We start from the raw sequence: 18907 nt of genomic DNA on the forward strand, positions 1-18907 counted from the left end.
TCTTTGGAGAAGTATCTATTCATGTCTTTTGCCCATTTCTTCACTGGATTATTTGGTTTTGGGGTGTTGAATTTGAGAAGTTCTTTACAGATGTTGGATACTGACCCTTTCTCTGATATGTCGTTTGCAAATATCTTCTCCCATTCTGTCAGTTGCCTTTTAGTTTTGCTGATTGTTTTCTTTGCTGTGAAGAAGCTTTTTATTTTGATGAGGTCCCAATAGTTCATTTTTGCTTTTGTTTCCCTTGCCTCTGGAGATGTGTTGAGTAAGAAGTTGCTGTGGCCAAGATCAAAGAGGTTTTTGCCTGCTTTCTCCTCAAGGATTTTGATGGCTTCCTGTCTTACATTTAAGTCTTTCATCCATTTTGAGTTTATTTTTGTGTATGGTGTAAGAAAGTGGTTCAGGTTCATTCTTCTGCATGTCGCTGTCCAGTTTTCCCAGCACCACTTGCTGAAGAGACTGTCTTTCTTCCATTGGATATTCTTTCCTGCTGTGTCAAAGTTTAGTTGACCGTATTTTTGTGGGTCCGTTTCTGGGTTCTCTTGATTCTGGGTTCCATTGGTCTGAGTGTCTGTTTTTGTGCCATCCTATGTTTTCATTTGAGAACTCATGATTGCTTATTGAAGGATTTTTAGGACAGCCACTTTAAAAACATTGTCAGATCATTTTAACATCTATAGTTTCTCCATTTTGGCGTCGGTTGATTGTCTTTCTCTCACCCCAAGATGAGATTTTTCTTGTTCTTGGTAGGACAACTGATTTTTTAATAAAGCTTTTTTTTTTTTTAAGTTTATTTATTTTGATAGAAAGAGTGAGAAAGAGAGTGCATGGGAGAGAAGGAGCAGAGAGGGAAGGAGAGAGAGAATCTCAAGCAGGCTCTGCACTGTCAGTCAGAGCCCAATGCGGGGCTCAAATACTTCCCTGCTGCCACCCTGAACTATAGATCATGACCTGAGCTGAAGTCAAGAGTCAGACACTTATAACTGATTTTTAAAATTGTATCTCAGGGGCGCTTGGGTGGCTCAGTCGGTTGAGCATCCAACTTCAGGTCATGATCTCATAGTCCTCGAGTTCAAGCCCCACATCAGACTCACTGCTGTCCACACATAACCTGCTTTAGATCCTCCCTGCCCCTCTCTCTGCCCCTGCCCCTCTTGCTCTCTCCCAAAAATAAATAAATATTTAAAAATAAATAAATAATAAATAAATAAAATTGTATCCTGGACACTTGGGGTATTATGTTATGAGATTCTGGATCTCATTTGAATTTTGTTTTAGCAGGCCTCAATAGACACTGTACTAGTAGGGAAAGGTAACCGTGCCTCATGACCCCTGGAGTGAGGATGGAAGCCCAAGTCGCCCACTGAGACTCTGCTGACACCCCCTGGTGCAGAGTGGGAGATGTGTCTTGTGACCTCAGGGCAGGGCTGGACATCCCGGTTCTCTGCTAGCTTCCACTGACCAGGGGTGGGAGAGTGGGAGTAGGAATGTTTTGTGTCATTTTTTTCTCTGGAGTTTGGCTGGAATGGGGTACATGTTGTCACAAAGGCTTCTGTCTTGTTAGGCTGCCCTTTCCCATTCCTTTGGCTGCAGAAATCAGAGTTTTCTTGCGGCTATTTTTTTTTCTTTTGTTTGTGCCTGTTGGCGTTTCCTACTCCTGGGCTCCTCTGGTGCCCGGTCGGGATACACAAGGCGCAAAAAGAAAACCCAAGGAGTTTGTTGCCACATTGTTCTTTGTGTCCTGAGGTGCCTGAGCTGGTCTTCCTTCTCTCTCCATCAATCAGAATTTTCTTATGTTTGTTTTACATATTATGTCTAGAGATTTCAGCTGCATTTAGCAGGAGGAATAGAGAGAAATGTGTCCCCTGTCTTGTCCAGAACAGAAAGTTCTAGGTATGTGTTTTTCGGTGACTGCTGTGTAGCATTCAGTGAAGCTTTTTGATCTGAAAATTCAAGTTTCTCGAAGCTCATAAAATTTTCGTCTATTGCTCCTTTGGTTATCGCTTCACTCCCTTCTTATTTTTGCTCCATTTGGTTATCCTACTAAGTGTGTATCTCCTAGATGCTTCATCCATGTTTTTAAACTTTTTCACTCTAATTTCCATTTCTTTGTGGTTTTGGTTTGGTACTGTGGGATTGTTCTCCTTTTGCACATTTCGGGTCACTAAATCAATTTTCAGTGGTCCTCATTCTATTTTTCACTTCCACAATTAAATTGTTTAAATTTAGGAGCACCTGGGTGGCTCAGTCGGTTGAGTGTTTGACTTTGGCTCAGGTCATGATCACGCGGTTCATGAGTTCAAGCCCTGCATCAGGTTTGCTACTGTCAGCAAAGAGCTACTTTAGATCCTCTGTCTCCCTCTCTCTTCCCCTTCCCTGCTTGTGGTCTCTCAAAAATAAATAAACATTAAAAAAAAGTTTAGCTTTAGAAATTGTCTTTTTAACTTCCCAAAACCATGTGTCTTCATTCTGATTCTTTTTTCTATTTTTTTAATAAAAAATTTTTTTTAATGTTTATTTATTTTTGAGAGAAAAAGACAGAGTGGGAGTAGGAGAGGGGCAGAGAGAGAGAGGGAGACACAGAATTGGAAGCAGGCTCCAGGCTCTGAGCTGTCAGCACAGAGTCCGACGCAGGGCTCGAACTCATGAGCTGTGAGATCGTGACCTGAGCTGAAGTTGCATGCTTAACTGATTGAGCTACCCAGGAGCCCCTGATTCTTTCTAATTTCTATGTGAATCTCCTTAAAATTCTTATTTTAAAGACTCACTTTTTCTTCTTCTAAATCTATCTCAATATGAGTACTCTCTTCTAGTTATTTAACTTGGTCTTCTTCCTTCAAGTTATGGGGTCTCCTTAAATAATCTCTGATCTGCTTTGGCTGCTCATATTGGCACCTGGGCAACTCTGTCTATGTGGCCTCTTGGGTAGCAGCAGTTCAGCAATCATGATAACAAAGGAAGATGATTATTCTCCAGTGGCCTAGTGGTACACAAACCTGATTAGCGGGGCCCAGCATGCTGAGGTGAAGTGGGAGAGGCTTCTAGGATCTTCAGACACCCCCATTATGAAGAGGGAAGGATTGGGCTGTTGTGTGCCATTGTGTAGGTTGTCTACTGTACAAGGGTACCTAGTTGAAAAGATAAGAGCTAAAACCCACTTGCTGAGCTGTGTACCATGGTGTGGAGTTACATCTGCCTGAAGGAGGGGAGCAGTATTTTCTTGTTTTCACGAAGACATCTGAGGAGGTGATGCTTTTTTTTCCTAATCCATAAAGGTGCTGTATGGGCTAGTAGTGGCCCTGGGAGGGATAGTTTGGCCCAACTGTGACATTCCCCTCCAGGGAGACAAACCTCAGCAGAATCAAGGGGCTTCCCTCGGGGCCACATGCAGGAAGCGGGCAGGGGCAGTTCCTCCTTACCTGCAAAAGAATCCCACCCTGTTGGGGTCAGCTGGGCTCCTCAGGTAGCCCCAGAATCAAAAGCCTTCACTTTAGGCTCACTAGCAAGGCAGGAACTTCCCAGGCTCCTGGGCTTTGGTCCTTCCCGCAGTTTTAAACAGTGTGGCAGAGATGGCATCCTTCACCAGTCCTGCACTGGTTCAGTCTCCCTGGGTAGGTGTGACATCTCCTTCATGTTCCAGCTCTAGGCCCTCTCAGCCTACCGTCTCCATTCACTGTGTGCCTCACAGCATGACTTACCTCCATAGGGAGCCAGCTGAGAGGGAAGTCAGTTATAGGATGCAGGTCCTCACCTTTAGAGAATCCCCCTGGCAGGTCATCCCAGGGTGATTTATGAAATTTCTCCATACTATGATTCTGCTGCAATCATCTTTCTCCCCACAAGAAGAGAGCTCCGTTGCCTAGATAAGCTTGAATTTGAATCCCAGTTGCCAGATGTGACCTCGTACAAATCATTGGACTTCTCTGAGCTTGCCTCAGGTTTTTCTTCTGTACAATGGAGATAATCACGTTTGGGTTGCATTCCTCAAGGAGCTATTGAGAGAATAAAAGATGATTGCTCTGCCCGGTGTTTTTACAAATGGCAAAGTGCTATGGAAAGTAAAGGGGATGAAGAAAGTAATGACAGAGGGAAGAATGATAGAGGGAAGCCCCCCTGGGCTGTGGGGACCAGAGCAGTGGTGTGGAGTTGCAGTCACCTGGCACATTCAGAGCAGAATTGAGCCTGGGGTGACTGGTACAGATGTAGTGGCAAGACCAGAGTAGGGCCATGCCAGACCCTGGCCACAACCTCAAGGGCATGCCGTTGGAACCTATCTCCCAAAAGCTGAACCAGCAGAGAAATAGAGAAATTTTTAAGAAGTTAAAAAGAAAAAAGATGATGAAGACACTCCTATATTTTCAAAGCCATCCCTCAGAACGCTGAAAGATTTATCATCTCAGGAATGAGATTAAAAACTTGTCTGACAGGAGACATAAAGAATTCAAATGGTTTCAAGAAATTGTGATAATCATTCTCAGCTCTATCCCATCCTTCCCCTCTCTTTTCCAACCCGGTCATAAGTCTATTGCATTAGCCATAGATTAGAATATCAGTTTCATCAAGAAGCAGAGAATGTGATTGGGGATAGGAAAAGAAGTGTAAGCAGACAAAGCAAATATGAGAGCTAAGGAAGCAATCCAGAAAGGAGCCGTGCTTTCCACATCCCCACCCCCCACCCCTCCTAAAAAAGTACAAACGGACCATCTTTAGGAGCATGACTGTGATCAGTCATGGAGAGCACGGCGAGATGGGGCTCTCTTCACTAAGGCACAGAAAACGGACCCTCTCTTCTAACTCCCTGTACATTGTATTTTACAGTGAATTGGAAACTCATTTTTAAGAAGTGAGCAGTGAATGACTGCTTCTGTGTCCTAGAATCTTGAGAGTAAGAACACGCTGTTTTTATGTCATTGTTTCACTCCGTGGAGCAACAATTTACTTGTCCTCAAAAGGTAATACAATCCTCATGATAAGCACCCAGTTTCTTTTGCAGACAACAGCCAGACCTCTCTTTCTGACTAGGTAACACTTTAGCTTCCTTAATCTCAAAGAATCATTTGATTTGGAGCTCAGGAGACCTTGGTCTATAACGTGTCATTCTCTCCTTTTACAGAGGAGGAAATGGTAGCACAGAGAGGTGATGTGACTTTCTCCTAGCCACACAGCAGGGTAGGGACAGAACTGGGTTCTAGAACACTAGGGCACTGCTTTTCTTTTAAAAAAAAAAAAATTTTTTTTTTTAACGTTTATTTATTTTTGAGACAGAGAGAGACAGAGCATGAACAGGGGAGGAACAGAGAGAGAGGGAGACACAGAATCTGAAACAGGCTCCAGGCTCTGAGCTGACAGCACAGAGCCCGACGCAGGGCTCGAACTCACGGACCGTGAGATCATGACCTGAGCCGAAGTCGGATACTTAACCGACTGAGCCACCCAGGCACCCCAGGGCACTGCTTTTCTACAAGCAGCTTGCCATAGGTGCTGGCATGGATCTCATAAAGGGCTATTCCTAAGTCTTCCTGCAGTACTTCAACAGTCCATGAGTCTCAGCTCACCCTAGTCTCAAAGACACTGTCTTCGTTATAGTTCATTATGAAGTCGCTCTTGAATACTAAAGACACATATTTAGTTTTTGTGCCATAACACTCTCTTAACCAAACCATTCCATTCCCCATCTGGTCTGGGTTTAAGTTTAAATCACTACACTTCAACAGGCATAAGTCCGTAATAGGTACTCAACAATGTTGGTTGAGTGACCACTTGAAGGCCCATTAAGGAATCATGTCATTTAAAATTTTTTTTAATTTCTTTTAATTAATTAATTAATTAATTAATTAATTTACATCCAGGTTAGGTAGCATATGGTGCAACAATGATTTCAGGAGTAGATTCCTTAATATCCCTTACCCATTTAGCCCATCCTCCCTTCCACAACCCCTCCAGTAACCGTCTGTTTGTTCTCTATATTTAAGAGTCGCTTATGTTTTGTCTCCCTCCCTGTTTTTATATTTTTTTTGCTTCCCTTCCCTGTGTTCATCTGTTCTGTGTCTTAAAGTCCTCATATGAGTGAAATCATATGATATTTGTCTTCCTCTGACTGACTAATTTCACTTAGCATAATACCCTCCAGTTCCACCCATGTCGTTGCAAACGGCAAGATTTCATTCTTTTTGATTGCCAAGTAATACTCCATTGTATATCCTCTTTATCCATTCATCCATCGATAGACATTTGGGCTCTTTCCATACTTTGGCTATTGTCAATAGTGCTGCTATAAACATTGGGGTGCATGTGCCCCTTCGAAACAGCATGTCTGTATCCCTTGGATAGATACCTAGTAGTGTAATTGCTGGGTCATAGGGTAGTTCTATTTTTAATCTTTTGAGGAACCGCCATACTATTTTCCAGAGTGGCTGCACCAATTTGCATTCCCACCAGCAGTGCAAAAGAGATCCTCTTTCTCCGCATCTTCGCCAACATCTGTTGTTGCCTGAGTTGTTAATGTTAGCCATTCTGAAAGGTGTGAAGTGGTATCTCATTGTGGCTTTGATTTGTATTTCCCTGGTGGTGAGTGATGTTGAGCATTTTTTCATGTGTCAGTTGGCCATCTGGATGTCTTCTTTGGAGAAGTATCTATTCATGTCTTTTGCCCATTTCTTCACTGGATTATTTGGTTTTGGGGTGTTGAATTTGAGAAGTTCTTTACAGATGTTGGATACTGACCCTTTCTCTGATATGTCGTTTGCAAATATCTTCTCCCATTCTGTCAGTTGCCTTTTAGTTTTGCTGATTGTTTTCTTTGCTGTGAAGAAGATTTTTATTTTGATGAGGTCCCAATAGTTCATTTTTGCTTTTGTTTCCCTTGCCTCCGGAGACGTGTTGAGTAAGAAGTTGCTGTGGCCAAGATCAAAGAGGTTTTTGCCTGCTTTCTCCTCAAGGATTTTGATGGCTTCCTGTCTTACATTTAAGTCTTTCATCCATTTTGAGTTTATTTTTGTGTATGGTGTAAGAAAGTGGTTCAGGTTCATTCTTCTGCATGTCGCTGTCCAGTTTTCCCAGCACCGCTTGCTGAAGAGACTGTCTTTCTTCCATTGGATATTCTTTCCTGCTTTGTCAAAGATTAGTTGACCATATGTTTGTGGGTCCGTTTCTGGGTTCTCTTGATTCTGGGTTCCATTGATCTGAGTGTCTGTTTTTGTGCCAGTACCCTACTGTCTTGATGATTACAGCTTTGTAATACAACTTGAAGACTGGGATTGTGGTGACTCCAGATTCAGTTTTCTTTTTCAAGATCACTTTGGCTGTTTGGGGTCTTTTCTGGTTCCATACAAAGTTTAGGATTGTTTGTTCTAGCTCTGTGAAGAATGCTGGTGTTATTTTGATAGGTATTGCAGGAATCATGTCATGTTAGATCTGAAAGAAACCTTGAAGGTCATTCTGTCTCACTTCTCCTTTCTTCTGTAGCCTGAAGATTGAGGGGATTTGGGCAACGGGCAGAACAGTACTAGAATCCTTTTTGTTTTTGTTTTTTCCTGCCTCCCAGACCATTATTATTTCTTCACCTGCACTGCTTCTCAGTAATTTGATATGATGGCATTAAAATTGCCAATGTATTGTACCAATGTACTGGTATACCAAATAAAAGTTTCTAATGTCTACTTTAAAAACACTACTCCATACAAAGTGACAGCAGCAGGTTTAAAACAATTTTTTTAGCCGTATGGAATTCAATCATTCTGAGGAGGAGCAAAAACTGTCTTCAATCACCACAGACAGTAAAGCTAAAATTTGAAGCAGTAAACTATTCTATTTTGGGAACAATAGATATGAAGTCAGGAAGAGTTAGGCATTCGAAGAAGGAAATTATATAGAAAAGCTAACTATTAAGTCAGCTCTCAGAAGTATTTGGATGCAAAGGAGATTAATACGGATAAAGGGAAGGTATGGGCACTTAGCCAGTAACAAATGATACGCTCATGCTGTGGAGAAAGCAAAACTTTTAGCTGAAATGGTACTTATGGGAAATAAATTCAAACCTCAGATGTTTTAGTCAGGAAGTCTCATTAGGATGCAACACAGCTTCTCATTATGGGTTATTACATAGTGTCACTAAAAAAGGAGAGACATCTGAGAAGGACAAGGCGTGATCAAATAGCCATATGAGAGATTTCAGTCGTGCTGTATCTTGCTCTATATTAATATCAGATCATTTGATGGTATTCTCTCACCAAAAATGACTTGACAGTGACAGAAACAGAGATTAAAAGTGATCTAGATTGAAATGACAGCTGTTAGGGTAAAGTTCCTTTGAGAACCTTATGTATGTTTTATTCATTGATTTATTTATTCATTCAACAAATATCTATAGAGTTCTAGGAAGACAAAAATAAATAAGGTAATTGTCTTTCTCAAGGAGGCTTCAAGAAGACGCACATGTGAATAAATCATTGTAATGTGGGGCGCTTGGCGTTTTATTTGAAGAATCGCCCAAGTGCAGCACAGGCACACAGGAGGTACTGGGAAGACCTCATAGAGAAGATACTTTTGACCCGGGGTTTAAAGAAGGAAGAGTCTGTCTGGCAAGTTGCAGTAAACGTAGGAAACAAATGGGAAACCAGGAAGCGTCCCAGAGTGAGCCAATAGCTTATGCAAAGCACTTAGCTGTGGGGGATTTAGAATCCCAGGTGAGACCCAGCACCGCTACTGTAGGGCTTCGGGTCTTAGGTGAATGACTGCACTTCCTAGGGCCTCAGTTTCCTTCTGTGAAAAAGGAGCATGGCAGCCCTCACTGCCTACGCTGTTTATAAGCCTGACTAAGTGCCGGCCAGCAGGGAGTGAGCACTGTTTTACCCCTAGTCACTCTCGGTTGTTCTTCTTCCGCTACGTTTGCAGAGGGAGAAACCTGGAACTGAGAGGGTGTGGAGCTTTCCCTTGCTTATACCGGTTAACAAGTGGCTGGGTTGGGATTTGAAGAGAGGCGGTTTGGCTTGAGACCGTATTGTTTAGCGCTATGCTTCACGTCTTTCCTTACATGAAATGTTGTGTGTAAAGCACTTAACACGGTGCCTGGCACACCGTAGTAAGTTAATAAATTGTAGCTATTTTTACTATTGTAAAATATGATGTGCCCTAGGAACAAGAGGTATTTGGCGTGAGGTATAGGGTGATGTCTAAATGGGGCTGTAGCCAGAACAGGTCAGATTACTGAGGGCTGCATGCCATGCTAAGCAGTTAGGGGCTTGCCATAGGTCAAGAAGAAACAGTCGAGGTATCTTGAGCAGGAGAGGGACTTGTCTGATTCCTGGTTTAAAAAGATCCCTGGCAGGGGGACCTGGGTGGCTCAGTCAGTTAATTGTCCAACTGCGACTCAGGTCATGATCTCGCAGTTCTTGAGTTCAAGCCCCGTGCAGAGCCTGCTTGGGATTCTCTCTGTCTCTGTCTCTGTCTCTGTCTCTCTCTCTCTCTGTCCACTTGTGCGCATGCTCGCTCTCTCTCTCTCTCTCTCTCTCTCTCTCAAGATCAATAAATAAACTTTTAAAAAAGGGATCCCTGGCAGCATGTGGAAGATGAATTGCAAATAGGCAAGATTAGAGGCATTTACTACAGCTTCGCCAAGAAATGGTGAGGCTCCAACTGAGTAAGGCACAGGGAGCGGGCAAGATGAAGAGGAGGAGACGTGTGGAAGGGATGCTATGGAGACAGAGTTGACTGGACTTAGCGACCAGCAGGGTATGAGGGCCATGAAGAGGGAAGACTCTAGAATATCCCTTGGGTTTTGGTGTAAGAGCCACTGCCAGTTGAAGAATGGAAGCAATATAAAAGGGGTAATTTAGGGGAAAGGTGAGAGTTTGGTTTGGGCTCCTTTGAGACTGGGGCACCTGAGAAGGATTCAGGAGATGTTCCCCTGGCAGTTATGCCTCTGGGTTTGGAGCACAGAATAAGGTCTGGACTGAACCACGCATCGGACAGAATTGCTCAGTTAGAAGAGACAAAAGAGACCAAGAGGGGACATGAGGAACCTTGGCATTTAAACAGCCAGCGGACAAGGAAAGCTGAGGGAGAAAAGCAATCGGAATGGGAACCAAGGCAGAACGGGGACCCAGGTGCCATGGGTGAAAAGTGTTTACACATTAAGTACATAAAGCTCCTGAAGAGGAAGATACTTCTGGCATGGGCAGCTAGGAAATAGAGAGGGACAGGACAAAATTCCATGGGCAAAATCTGTACTTGCTGGACAAGGGGGTTGAGTTTTTATTTTCCTTCCTTGACAAGTGCCCTCTTCAGTCTTTAATCTGCATTAGGGAGAGTAATTTGGTTATTAATCTTTATCTACAACACATCATTAAAAAAATTAAACTGTCTTTAGAGATAGATTTGCATGGAGTTGTTAAGAAATAATGTGGACAGGTACAACACTTAGGTTTTTAGAAGCTTACTTTATTTCCACCATGGCTTTAGAATTTTCCATTTTCTGTCCCCTTCCCCTAATGATGCTTATCCCGAGGCAGAATTCGGTACACTGTCCCTAGAGTGGAGACAGATCGGGGAAGCAGACCCCAAGGAGTGAAGGGCTAACTCAGCCCATGGATCTGGGTGACAGAGGGGCTGGAGCACTGAGAGAAAAGAGATCTTTGGGTGTAGGTAGCTAGGAGGCCTTTCCAAGAGGGAGCCTCTGAGGAGAGAGGTTTTGAATAGAAGCCTGGATTTGGAAGTAAAAGATATACAGGAGGCAGGTGCTGGACTGCCTTTCTTCATTTAGGCCAGGTAGGCTGTAGTGCTATTTTTGTTTTTGTCTTTTTTTTTTTTTTTAGTTTTGAAAAAACTTTGAAGTGTATTTTGAGAGCAGGGGAGGGGCAGAGAGAGAGGGGGACAGAGGATCTGAAGTGGGCTCTGTGCTGACAGCTGACAGCTGAGAGCCGTCGGGGCTCAAACTCACAAGCTGCGAGATCATGACCTGAGCTGAAGTCAGATGCTCAACCGACTGAGCCACTCCGGCATCCCCATTTTTGGTTTTAATTTGATGAAGGACACACTTAATTCACTTACATTTGTGCTCCATTCCATCACCAGATTGATCTATATACCAATCTGATGGTGCCCCTTCCCCACTCAAAACTACTTCTCATGCTTCAGCTCTCTGCCCCTTCCCTTCCCTCAAGGGGCTCCCTCTCATCTTTGGGTCTTTGTTCCTGTGGCCTCTGCCTAGAAAGCTCTCTCCACACTCCGCCCTGTCACCGGCCACCTCTTCGGCCTTTCCGGGTTTCTGTGTAGAGGGAATCCTCTCCAGGAGGCCTTCTTCCCTTGCTCAGCCAATGCAGGTGCCCCGCTTGGCACCCTGGGATCACACTATTACTCTAAGAGCTGCACTGTATTAACAGCCCATTAGTGCATTCCTGAGGGCAGGGATAGTGCTTTATTCGAAGCTGTATCTTCAGGGTCTAACACGGGTAGGGACCTAGTAGGTGCTAGGTAGATTCGTCAGCAGGGAAAAGAGTTCTTGGACAGAGGCATGCATTTGGGTGGGATGGACAGATAGGTGTAGGGCCAGAACCAGAGCAGTGGGTAAGATGGCCCAGGGAGTCAGAAGAGGGCTGAGTGCAGAGTCCTAGGCATAGCGGCATTTCAGGGCTTTGGGGTGTGAGGAGCCCTCAAAGGAGACCAAGCAGGAGTAGTTAGAGAGCCTCGGGAAAGCTAAGGGACCCCAACGCTCGGGCGCTGAAGGAATTTAGAGGCAGAGAAGGAAGGCCGTCGTGCCAAAGTGGGTCCATTTCTTCCATCTCCCCGCAGCCCGGGAGCCTGTTGAGAGGAGGGCGAAGTTGGGGCCATCTGCATTCCCCAGAGTCCCACGTAGCTGGAGTTCTTCGAAAAGCCTTGGAGTGTGACAGCCAGGGGGAGGGTGGAGTGAGCAGGCGGTCGTTCCTTGGGACTCTTCTAGGTTCCAGTCTGGCCCCGCCGCCGGCGGACCGGGTGACCTTGGGGGAGCCCCTTTCCTCTCCCGGCCTCAGTCTCCCCGTGGGTACTCAGCGGACGTTGCGTGCCTCGGTGGGGAGCCGGAGAAGGCCGGCGGAGGCAGGCCCGGGTGGGAGCGGGACCGCCCACTGCGGCGGGCCGGGACCTCCCGGGCCCGCGGAGGCGGCGCGCGGGGCTCCTCCCCCGGGGCGGGGGTCGCGGCGCCGGCAGCTGGCGGCCCCGCAGCTGCAGCCTCAGCACCTGCCGCGGCCAGACGGCGCGGGCGCGGCCGGGCCCTGCGCCCCCCCCTCCGGCTGCAGCCGCGGCGCGGGAGGCGGAGCCGGAGCCGAGCCCGAGCCGAGCCGCTGCCCGAGCCTTGCCCGCGTCCGTGCCCGCCGCCGGGCGGGGCCGCCCCTCGCCGAAAGCGTCAGCTCTTCGGGTCCGCGTCCGCGCGGGCGGCGCCTCCTCTGCAGGTAAGGGGTAGGTCCCGGCGCCGCAAAGTTTTGGGAGGGGGGGGGACTGACGGTCCCTACGCCCCGGGCCTGCGCCTCCGGTAGCTGCAGGCTGCCTGCCCCTCGGCTTCCTCCGCGCCGTCCTCCGCCGTGCGCTCTGCTTGCACCACCGCCCCCGGCTGACCTGCGCCCGGCTCCAGTCCTCGTGTCCCATCCCGGTGGGGGGCGCGTCCGCGGGTTCGCTCAGGGCGTGCAACGGTTAAATCTGCCCCAGCATCAATGTGTTGCTTAAGTTTTTGAGACGTGCGTGGGGTAGTGCAAAGAGCGGCAAACCGGGTGGCGGGAGACCTGGATTCAGGTGCGGCCACCGCTAGCGCCAACTTTCTGAGTGACCTCAGACCAGCCAGTCCTGCCCCGTTTCGACGGCCACACCTGGACCAGGAGGGGTTCGCCAGGATGATCATCTGAAGCGCTCGTCTGTTTTGCCGTTTTGTGAGTCAGGGGTACCCCTAAGTGTCTCAGCTCCAGGGCTCCTTGTGGGGTGGAACCCACAGAAGTCAGTCTGGGTGAGGGGGCGTCACATCGCTAGCCAGCAGAAGTTTGGGCTGAGCTTTGTGAGGGGTGTTAAGTCAGTGTCTGGGAAGAGGACGCTGCTGGAGCTTAGAGTCCGCGCCCTGGCTTTTGGTGGCCCCTCTGCCATCCACTGACTGTGTGACCTTGGGCAAGTCCCCCTAGTAGTTTTGCCACCTACAAGTGGGGAGGGAGGAATATGCACTAGATGGTCCTTGCTGTCCTGCTGTAAACTTTGGAGAGGTGGAATCTTCCAGGTCTATTTAGGGTTAGTTTGGGTAGAGGAAATATTGGGTAGAGAGGAAACATACACCCAGCACTTGCAAATGGGAGTTTAGAAAATAAAGGGATTTGCACGGTGCTTTGGGAGTCCCGAAATAGACATGGCAAGGATTGGTGAATGCTGGCCTTCCCTCCGTCAGTGCTTTGGACCATCATAAAATATTCAACAGCATAATGATTTGTTTTCAGAGTGGCTTATAGATCAGGAAGCATTTCTGTTTGTGAGTCGGTTATTTTTGTTAAAACCTCAACATAGTTGTTCCAGGGGTAAAAATGCACTGTTCTAGGGGTCCGACATAGAGGCCAGCATCTACTTGTTTCTAAAGTGATGGGTGAGATGTTTTCCAATCAAGATGATATAGAAAGTCACTCTAAATCAGGCATTCCTTGCTGGGTGTTCAACACAGGCATACTTGGAGAGGCCTATGGTTTGGAAAGTACATGTTTTCCAGGACAAGTGCATTCTGGTGCAGCCACAGCAGAACAACTGTGAGGTAGTTAACTGATGTCCTAGAGGTGAGTTTTGTTCTTTTGCCCCATCTTCTGTCCCCCTTGTGCTGCAGTTAGCATCTCCCCAGGGTGTGGGTGAAATCTATTACTACCAAAGGATTCTTGTGGAAGTGATTTTATTATTTTATTTCCTTCCTAGACTTCCCGGTTTAAGTTTCAAGCTTTGTGAAATCAGAGGCCTGGTAAGAGTGTGCTTTGTGACTGGGGCAGGGAAACAGCAGAGTTGTGGTACATAGGTTTGCCTTTTCCCAGCCATGCTGTGTAGCTGAAGCTAATTTGTCCAGAGCCTTTGACCGCTCAGATGCATTAGAATCGCACCAGTCTTTTCCCTCTTCCTTCTTCAGTGGGTTGGCAAGCACTTTCTTACCACTCGTTCAGGAAGAAACAGGAAAATACCAGTAGGCCCTCCCCTCAAGGAGCTCAGGGTCTAGTGAGGAAGAAAGAGGAACATACCACAGGCCATTCTGGGAGTTCTTTCTTATTTTTTTTTTTTTAATGTTTACTTATTTTGAGAGAGAGAGCACGTGCACACATAGGGGCAGAGAGGGAGAATCCCAAGCAGGATCCACACCATCAGGGTAGAGCTGGATGTGATCCCATGAACCATGAGACCAGGACCTGAGCCGGAATCAAGAGTCAGATGCTCAACCTGCTGAGCCACCCAGGCGCTCCACATTTTGGGAGTTCTTACTGGGGACCTCACGAACACTGAGGAGGGAATTCTCACTGGAGACAATGAGGTAGACCGTACCACGGGAGGTGGGAGGGAGAAGAGGATTTCAACAGGTGGTGACAAGTGGAAAGTCCATTTTAGGTCAAGGAACTGGTATGAGTCAGGAGAGCCCGGGGCCCAGATGGAGGACAGCAGGTCTGGTGGAAGCAGGGAGAAGGCAGAAAACTTCAGAGGATAGTGGGAAGAGGCTCAGGAGAGTCGGAACCTGGGCTTGAATCCACACTTGTTGGGGGGATATTGGGCCTCTGAGCCTCACTTTTCTCATCTGTAAAAGGGGAATAAGAGTAATTCCAATGCACAGGGTTAAATGAGATCGTGTATAAAGTGCCTAACAGTGTTTGCATAACAATAGGTATTTGATAATGGTTTCTTTTACTAAAGTGTTCATTGGCAAGCTCCAGAAGTGTTGGTAGACACCACTGAAGTGTATAAATAGTGCCTTTTGTTTTAGCGTGTGTATTGACTTGGAACCTCACCATCAGACTGGAGTTCCTGTAACAATATGATTTGTATTCAGGGGACCTCCTGATTCAAGGGCAGGGGCTTTTTGTTTTTTGGGGGGTGCTCAGATCAGACACCGACATCAAGAGCAGACAATGTCCTATAAATACTGTTAGGTGGTGGGAGGCCACAGATAGGTTAATCAGAACATGCAATCCCTGCCTCCCACAAGCTTATCACTATGTGCTCAAGGACCCAGGAGCGGGGGGGGGGGGGGGGACGGGTTGACAGTCAGGCACGGTTATAAATACATCAGCATTGTCCATATATGCTGGGAACCAGGCACCGGCTCCCATCTGCCTTAGTGTGGGTTGCTAGGGGTCTGTAGGAGCCAAGGAAGGAGACTAGGACAGGAGGGTGAAGAACGACATTGCAATACTTTGTGAACCTATGTATACCACTTAGCAGCCATTATACTGCCCTTCATTTGTTCATGCAACAGTTATTTGTGGAATACCTTCTCTGTGCCAGAGAACTATTCTAGGTGCCCCAGGAATACACTGGAACAAAAGGGAAAACCCTTGTGTTCCTGGAGTTTATTTCCTAGTAGGAGACACATAATAATCAAGTAAATACATAAATAATTACAGGTTGGCTAAGGGCTGGGAAGGAAATGAACAGGGTGAGAGAGGGTGATGGGGGTGACGGAGGAAGGCCTGTCTGAGTCACTAGGAACTAAAGGAGAGAAGGAGTCAGTTGGGACTAGAGCTGAGGGGGGCGGGGGTGCCATCTGGCTCAGGACGAGGCAACCTGGCTTTGGTATGAGATTGTAGACGCCCGGCCACAACGCCTGGATTTGAATACTGGCCCCCTGCCAAGTAAATATATTCCATAGTCATGTTATTTAATCTTATGGACTTCAGTTTCTTCATCTGTAAACTGGGCATAATAATCCTACTTGAAAGAGTTGTTTGGGGATTCAATGAGTTGACATATGTAATGTACTTGAAATAGTGCCAGGTATGTAGCAAACACTGGATGAAAGTTAAGAGGGTGGGGTGGCGGTGAGGGGAATGGGAAATGCAAAGCCCCAGAGGCCTGAAAAGCTTGGTGTGTTCTCGGACTAGATAGGCCGTGTGCGTGGATATTACCCCCTCGGTGCTTGGGAGACTCCAGAGAGGTTGCCTTCAATACAAACTATGTATTAACAGTCTTTGGGGCACCTGGGTGGTTCGGTTGGTTGGGCACCTGACTCTTGATCTTGGCTGAGGTCATGATCTCACAGTTTGTGAGTTCAAGCCCTGCTATCAGACTCTGTGTTGACAATGCAGAGCCTACTTGGGCTTCTCTCTCTCCCTCTCTCTAAAACTTTTAAAAAATTAAAAAAACAAAACAAAACTATGTTTTAGGAGTTCTGAAAAGAGGAATACCTAGCCACAGCACTTTCCTGCAAAACCAGGCCCAGAGTGGCAGCGTGGCCACTGCTTTGGGAACATCCTGCTGTAGAGCCACTTCTTCAGGATCTCTCTGCCTCCCTCTTTTCATCTCTCTTTCCTTTTCTTACCCTCCCTCTCCTGTCCCTTCCTCCTTTCCTCTGTGTCCCTCCTCCCTCACCTCTTCTCCCTTTCCCCCATCTCCTCTTACTGCGAGCCCTGAAGAGTAGTGCCCCTGGAGTGCTCACTGATGTGCCAAGGAGAAGCATGAGTGGTGTCGCCAAAGCCAGCCTTGCCCCCCACCGTCCCTGCTGTGAGATGCCCCCTGGCCAGTGTCCTCCCCCCTACTCCCACGCTGGAATTTGCATAGCAGGGGCACGTAGTCACCTGTGACCTCACTCTCTCCCTTGATCCCTCTTGACTGAAATCCAGTCACTCACCAAGCCCTGTCGTTTTTACTTGCAAAATCTCTCTCAAACGTGTCTCCACCTTTCTATTCTCTCCCTGAATGTTGGACTTCTGTTTTGTCTAAAGTATGGCCCAGGGACCTTCTGGGGGTCCCTCGTATATGGATAATGAAGTCCACAGTCCTCAGCCTGGCGGACACGATGGGTTGTCTCCATCCTTTTTTTTTTTTTTTAAGTTTATTTATTATTTTGAGAGAAGAGAGAAATAGAGTGCAAGTGGGGGAGGGTAGAGAAAGGAAGAGAGAGAGCGTCCCAAGCAGCCTCCACACTGTCAACACACAGCCCGATGAGGGGCTTGAGCTAACGAACCAGGAGATCATGTCCTGAGCCGAAGTTGGACGCTTAACTGCCTGAGCCACCCAGGCGTCCCTCCATCTTTTTTTTTTTTTTTTTTTTTTAATTCTCTAATTTGAGAGAGAAAGAGTGTGTGTGAATGGGGGAGAGGGACAGAGGGAGAGAGAGAAAGACAGAATCTCAAGCAGGCTCCATGGTCAGCACTGGGGGTGCCTCCCTCCTGCCCTGACATGGTGCTTGATCTCACCACCCCGGGATCATGACCTGAGCCGAAAACAAGACTCAGCTGCTAAACCGCTAAACCATTCAACTAACTGAGCCACCCAGGTGCCCCAGGCTGTCTCCATCTATTCTCTTAGTGCCCCTCCTCCCTCACCAGGTCCTCCACACTTAATCTCACCCCCAGGTCTCCAGGCCCTTGCCTCTCCACCTGGCCCCTCCCTAGCAGGTACCTCAGCCCAGGTGGTCGTGCCCCCGCCTGAGGGCCCAGCTCAGCTGTCTTCCGGATCCCCTCCTCCAAGAGCTCTTATCTGCCCCTGATCTCTCACTGCATTTAGTATCTCTCGTGGGGAAGCCGTTACCGTCAACCGTGGAGGATTTTATGTGCAGTCATTTGTGCAGGTGGCCATGGCCATGAGAAGTCCCTGAAAGGACAGGCACAATGTCCCTCTTACCTCCACTCCACAGCCCTTCTCACAGAGCTTAGCCCTTGTGCAAGCTTCATATGTGTTTGCTGTACTGGACTGACAAAAGCCTGTGATTTTCCCGAGATCTGAAATGGTTTGAGTCATGCCAGAAATGCGGTGCTGATGCTCAGGGCTTGTGGTCCCCAGATGAACCCTCTTGAGGCATTCTGCTGCCTTAAAATGTGGCATCCTTCATTTGATGAAGAGTTGATGTAACCTCAAACAGGAGTCTGAATTTTGAATTTAGCTTTCCAATATGGCCTATTTTTAATAAATATATGATGTAAAAAATGAACCTTCAAGCTAGATAAATTGAGCACTATTTATATTATGAAAGGATTCTCCACCATACCGAAAGATCTGGTATGGAAAGCTTTCAAATACCAAACATGCCTGTGTATTTAACACCATTCAGTATATAAAATTTTGGTTTATGCGTAGCTGTTGTAGCTATATTTCCACTGTAGTCTTAAGACATGCACCAAACTTAATATGCATCCACAGAAGCAGAATAATGCTGTCTTAAATTTGTTTTGGTAAGTACAGATTACATTATGCAGCTCTGCAAATATGAAGGTTTTAAAAGTAATCAACTATCTGCCTGAAGGACAATGGGAAGCCCTATTTGGTGCTTGGCCAGTCGACATGAGGGAGGTAGTCATTAATTTCACTGAAATGACACAGTATTTTCAGGGACCCACCTGACGTTTGGAGACCCTTTTTTGCCAGTGGTTAGAAATGGTTTGGGCTCCCAGTCATTTCACAAGCTGGCTGATGAATGATGTGTATGCTTAACACTGGTTCTTTTAGAAAAAGAGAAAAAAAAACCCCACTAATTACAGGCTAGAAAAGAGATGGTGGCAAATCTAAAAATATGAAAGTTTATTCTTTTGACCTCTCTTGAGGAATGATCTGAAAAGCTCAGCCATTTCAGTAGAAGGGTAACATGGCAAATTTTCAAAATGCTGAACGGAAAGAGCTTCAGAGGAATTCACCCGGATGCAACAGTGCTTAGTTCTCTGAGATTTTGACTTAAGAGAAGACAGATGTGCAGGCAGATGAGAAATGCCGTGCTTCCTGTTCTATGCGT

The 18907-nt window shown here is 46.6% G+C and overlaps 1 protein-coding gene across 5 annotated transcripts in view; it reads left to right on the forward strand.

Annotated features, from left to right (window-relative positions):
• The window catches only part of FRMPD1 (FERM and PDZ domain containing 1), a 143576-nt gene that overhangs the window by 41840 nt on the left and 82829 nt on the right, over positions 1 to 18907 (forward strand). The window contains exon 1 of one of the 5 annotated variants that reach the window (XM_045469096.1): positions 12299 to 12422. The exons of 2 other annotated variants lie outside the window; for them this stretch is intronic. The gene's annotated coding sequence lies outside the window, so the exon portion shown is untranslated. Of the gene's footprint in view, positions 1 to 12298; positions 12423 to 12448; positions 12894 to 13924; positions 13946 to 18907 lie in introns of those variants that run through there. 2 more of the 5 variants (XM_045469098.1, XM_045469101.1) reach the window with 2 other exon arrangements.

The sequence above is a fragment of the Leopardus geoffroyi genome, chromosome D4 (assembly GCF_018350155.1).
Source record: "Leopardus geoffroyi isolate Oge1 chromosome D4, O.geoffroyi_Oge1_pat1.0, whole genome shotgun sequence".
NCBI lineage: Eukaryota > Metazoa > Chordata > Mammalia > Carnivora > Felidae > Leopardus > Leopardus geoffroyi.